Raw genomic sequence first — 5,223 nt, forward strand, 5'->3', positions numbered from 1 at the left:
TCACCCAGACCTTGCGTCACCCAGACCTTGTGTCACCCAGACCTTGTGTCACCCAGACCTTGTGTCACCCAGACCTTGTGTCACCCAGACCTTGCGTCACCCAGACCTTGTGTCACCCAGACCTTGCGTCACCCAGACCTTGCGTCACCCAGACCTTGCGTCACCCAGACCTTGCGTCACCCAGACCTTGTGTCACCCAGACCTTGTGTCACCCAGACCTTGCGTCACCCAGACCTTGCGTCACCCAGACCTTCCGTCACCCAGACCTTGCGTCACAGACCATTCGTCACCCAGACCTTACGTCACGCAGACCTTGTGTCACCCAGACCTTGCGTCACCCAGACCTTGCGTCACCCAGACCTTGCGTCACCAAGACCTTGCGTCACCCAGACCTTGCGTCACCCAGACCTTGCGTCACCCAGACCTTGTCACCCAGACCTTGCGTCACCCAGACCTTGCGTCACCCAGACCTTGCGTCACCCAGACCTTGTGTCACCCAGACCTTGCGTCACCCAGACCTTGTGTCTCCCAGACCTTGCGTCACCCAGACCTTGCGTCACCCAGACCTTGTGTCACCCAGACCTTGCGTCACCCAGACCTTGTGTCACCCAGACCTTGCGTCACCCAGACCTTGCGTCACCCAGACCTTGTGTCACCCAGACCTTGCGTCACCCAGACCTTGCGTCACAGACCATTCGTCACCCAGACCTTGCGTCACGCAGACCTTGTGTCACCCAGACCTTGCGTCACCCAGACCTTGCGTCACCCAGACCTTGCGTCACCCAGACCTTGCGTCACCCAGACCTTGTGTCACCCAGACCTTGCGTCACAGACCATTCGTCACCCAGACCTTGCGTCACCCAGACCTTGCATCACCCAGACCTTGCGTCACCCAGACCTTGTGTCACCCAGACCTTGCGTCACCCAGACCTTGCGTCACCCAGACCTTGCGTCACCCAGACCTTGCGTCACCCAGACCTTGTGTCACCCAGACCTTGCGTCACCCAGACCTTGCGTCACCCAGACCTTGCGTCACCCAGACCTTGTGTCACCCAGACCTTGCGTCACCCAGACCTTGCGTCACAGACCATTCGTCACCCAGACCTTGCGTCACCCAGACCTTGCGTCACCCAGACCTTGTGTCACCCAGACCTTGCGTCACCCAGACCTTGCGTCACCCAGACCTTGCGTCACCCAGACCTTGTGTCACCCAGACCTTGCGTCACCCAGACCTTGCGTCACCCAGACCTTGCGTCACCCAGACCTTGCGTCACCCAGACCTTGCGTCACCCAGACCTTGTGTCACCCAGACCTTGCGTCACCCAGACCTTGTGTCACCCAGACCTTGCGTCACCCAGACCTTGTGTCACCCAGACCTTGCGTCACCCATACCTTGCGTCACCCAGACCTTGCGTCACCCAGACCTTGTGTCACCCAGACCTTGCGTCACCCAGACCTTGCGTCACCCAGACCTTGTGTCACCCAGACCTTGCGTCACCCAGACCTTGCGTCACCCAGACCTTGTGTCACCCAGACCTTGCGTCACCCAGACCTTGCGTCACCCAGACCTTGTGTCACCCAGACCTTGCGTCACCCAGACCTTGCGTCACCCAGACCTTGCGTCACCCAGACCTTGCGTCACCCAGATCTTGCGTCACCCAGACCTTGCCATCGCCAGAGCTTGCGTTAGCGAGGCCGGGCAGCCGTCAGGGCCTGCATGGTGTGGATCTCTGAGAATGACAACCTGCACTCATTTTTCACCTGTCAGTGTGTGTGTGTGTGTGTGTGTGTGTGTGTGTGTGTGTGTGTGTGTGTGTGTGTGTGTGTGTGTGTGTGTGTGTGTGTGTGTGTGTGTACTCACCTATATGTACTCACCTATATGTGCTTGCAGGATCGAGCATTGACTCTTGGATCCCGCCTTTCTAGCTATCGGTTGTTTACAGCAATGACTCCTGTCCCATTTCCCTATCATACCTAGTTTTAAAAGTATGAATAGTATTTGCTTCTACAACCTGTTCCCCAAGTGCATTCCATTTTTCTACTACTCTCACGCTAAAAGAAAACTTCCTAACATCTCTGTGACTCATCTGAGTTTCCAGTTTCCACCCATGTCCCCTCGTTCTGTTATTATTACGTGTGAACATTTCATCTATTTCCACTTTATCAATTCCCCTGAGTATTTTATATGTCCCTATCATATCTCCTCTCTCCCTTCTTTTCTCTAGTGTCGTTAGGTTCAGTTCCTTCAGCCGCTCTTCATATCCCATCCCTCGTAACTCTGGGACAAGCCTCGTCGCAAACCTCTGAACCTTCTCCAGTTTCTTTATGTGTTTCTTCAGGTGGGGGCTCCATGATGGCGCGGCATACTCTAAGACGGGTCTCACGTAGGCAGTGTAAAGTGCCCTAAAAGCTTCCTCATTTAGGTTTCTGAATGAAGTTCTAATTTTCGCCAGTGTAGAGTACGCTGCTGTCGTTATCCTATTTATATGTGCCTCAGGAGTTAGATTAGGTGTCACATCCACTCCCAGGTCTCTTTCTCGAATCGTTACAGGTAGGCTGTTCCCCTTCATTGTGTACTGTCCCTTTGGTCTCCTGTCACCTGATCCCATTTCCATAACTTTACATTTACTGGTGTTAAACTCCAGTAGCCATTTCCCTGACCATCTCTGCAGCCTGTTTAAGTCCTCTTGGAGGATCCTACAATCCTCGTCTGTCACAACTCTTCTCATTAATTTTGCGTCATCTGCAAACATTGACATGTATGATTCCACTCCTGTAAACATATCATTTACGTAAATTAGAAAGAGGATTGGTCCCAGCACCGATCCTTGAGGTACTCCACTTGTTACTGTTCGCCAGTCCGACTTTTCGCCCCTTACCATTACCCTCTGGCTCCTTCCTGTTAGGTAGTTCTTCACCCATACTAGGGCCTTTCCGCTTACTCCTGCCTGCCTCTCAAGTTTGTATAGCAATCTCATGTGCGGTACCGTATCAAAGGCCTTTGGCCTTTTGGCAGTCAAGAAATATGCAGTCTGCCCAGCCTTCTCTGTCCTGCCTTATCCTTGTTACTTTATCATAGAATTCTAAAAGGTTTGTTAGGCATGATTTCCCTGTCCAGAACCCATGTTGGTGCTTGTTTACAAACCCAATGCTCTCCAGGTGTTCAACAAGTCTTAGCCTAATTATTCTTTCAAGTATTTTGCAGGGGATGCTTGTCAGTGATACGGGTCTGTAGTTAAGTGCCTCCTCCCTATCACCTTTTTTGAATCCTCCCTATCCCTCCCTAGCCTCCTCCCTATCACCTTTTTTGTGTGTGTGTGTATGTGTGTGTGTGTGTCAGTGTGTGTATGTGTGTATGTGTGTGTGTGTATGTGTGTGTGTGTATGTGTGTGTGTGTGTGTGTGTGTGTGTGTGTGTGTGTGTGTGTGTGTGTGTGTGTGTGTGTGTGTGTGTGTGTGTGTGTGTGTGTGTCTGTGTGTGTGTGTGTGTGTGTGTGTGTGTGTGTGTGTGTGTGTGTGTGTGTGTGTGTGTGTGTGTGTGTGTGTGTGTGTGTGTGTGTGTGTGTGTGCGTGTGGATTATATCTTACACATTCACGATGGAGCTGGTATATACAATATTACCTTTGTTAAGCAGGATTGTAATATAATTGTCTGACATTAATTGACTTAATTTAGTCAGGGACAGAAAGCGTAAATATATATATATATATATATATATATATATATATATATATATATATATATATATATATAGGTGCCAGTGTCACAGTAAAGATAACATCAGTGCCGGTGTCACACTTAAGATAACATCAGTGCCGGTGTCACAGTAAAGGTAACATCAGTGCCGGTGTCACACTTAAGATAACATCAGTGCCAGTGCCACAGTAAAGATAATAGTCGGGAGCTGAGCAAGGGAACTGTTTGTGGCAGTCTTGCGTGAGAGAAATGTTGACAGTGTAGGGTTATATATCGGTGGGGGAAAATACCTGCAGACGGGAATGTTGGCGGGGAAATATATTTTGTCATAGATGTGTCTTGGGTGTTGTCGTGGCGGCGGCATGTTTGTGTTGCGGACTTCTGGTCTATTGAAATGTTGATGTTGCAAGTGATGTCTACAGGATGAAAGGTTGTTGTCTTGCAAGGTTGCAACGAGGATAATTGACTTAGGCCTTCTCTATAGTCTTAAAGGCCTCGAATGTTTCAAAGAGTTAATGTCTATGTCTCCAGTGTTTCTGTGGTATAATCTTGACCTCCCACAGTGAATGATTCGCATTACTGTGTCACAGTTGAGTGACACATTTACAACGTTTCCGGCAGAGAGTGGTGAAGTAGAGTCGGAAGCGTTCGGGCAAGCCTCTACCAATCAGCAGATCCTCGTCTCTCCGACCTCACCTCCTCTTGGACCGTCTTCCCTAAAAGCAGGTCATATGCAGCGTCTCACTCGGGGTGCTAGAGCTGCCCCATCCAGCGCCCATGATGTAGTTCACACAACTCCGTCGACAAATACATATAGAGAGGCGAGGATGCCCCGTAACTAACGAGGGCGCCCAGCCTTGGGGCACCACACCAGCGGTGACACTGTGCCTTCCACAACAGCTCTGGCACTACCGTCTATTACCCGGTAGACACAGTGGCGCCAGAGTGACTCACACTGCCTCATGCTGTATATTGTAATTTCAGCCTTGTCCTTATCAACAAAGACTAAATGCTCATTAATCCACCTACCAAAATCTCGCTTATTAATAAAAAAAAACACTTTACACACGGCTCACAACTGAGGGTGTATGTACTCTTCTCGAGCAGTGCTTCGTTCACGTCCTCTGCTCGAATCCCACCTCTAAACGCGTCTATTGCAACCCATCCTCCTGTTTAAGTTGCGCCTATTGTGACGATGGTCAATAGTCACGAATTCGTACGTTCTTAACTTTTAGATAGTAATATACTGAGGAGTAAGGAATTCTTTTAAAATAAATGAAGCTAAAAATCAAACTTAAATATTTATATTTATAGGCCTAGTATAGCACATATATGTACTATATTAGGCCTCAGATATCATGTATTAGGCCAAGGAGGGTTAGGGTAGCTTAGTTTGTCAAAGAAACACAAGTAAAAAAAAAAAACAATTCTGCTTGCCCAACTCAATAGTGCCGATTTCTACGTTCTAATTCCGTTGTCCGTCGGTATATATACTATGGTCCTCATGGTTACTGTAAGGTCTTCCAA

The sequence above is a fragment of the Procambarus clarkii genome, chromosome 38 (assembly GCF_040958095.1).
Source record: "Procambarus clarkii isolate CNS0578487 chromosome 38, FALCON_Pclarkii_2.0, whole genome shotgun sequence".
Lineage (NCBI taxonomy): Eukaryota > Metazoa > Arthropoda > Malacostraca > Decapoda > Cambaridae > Procambarus > Procambarus clarkii.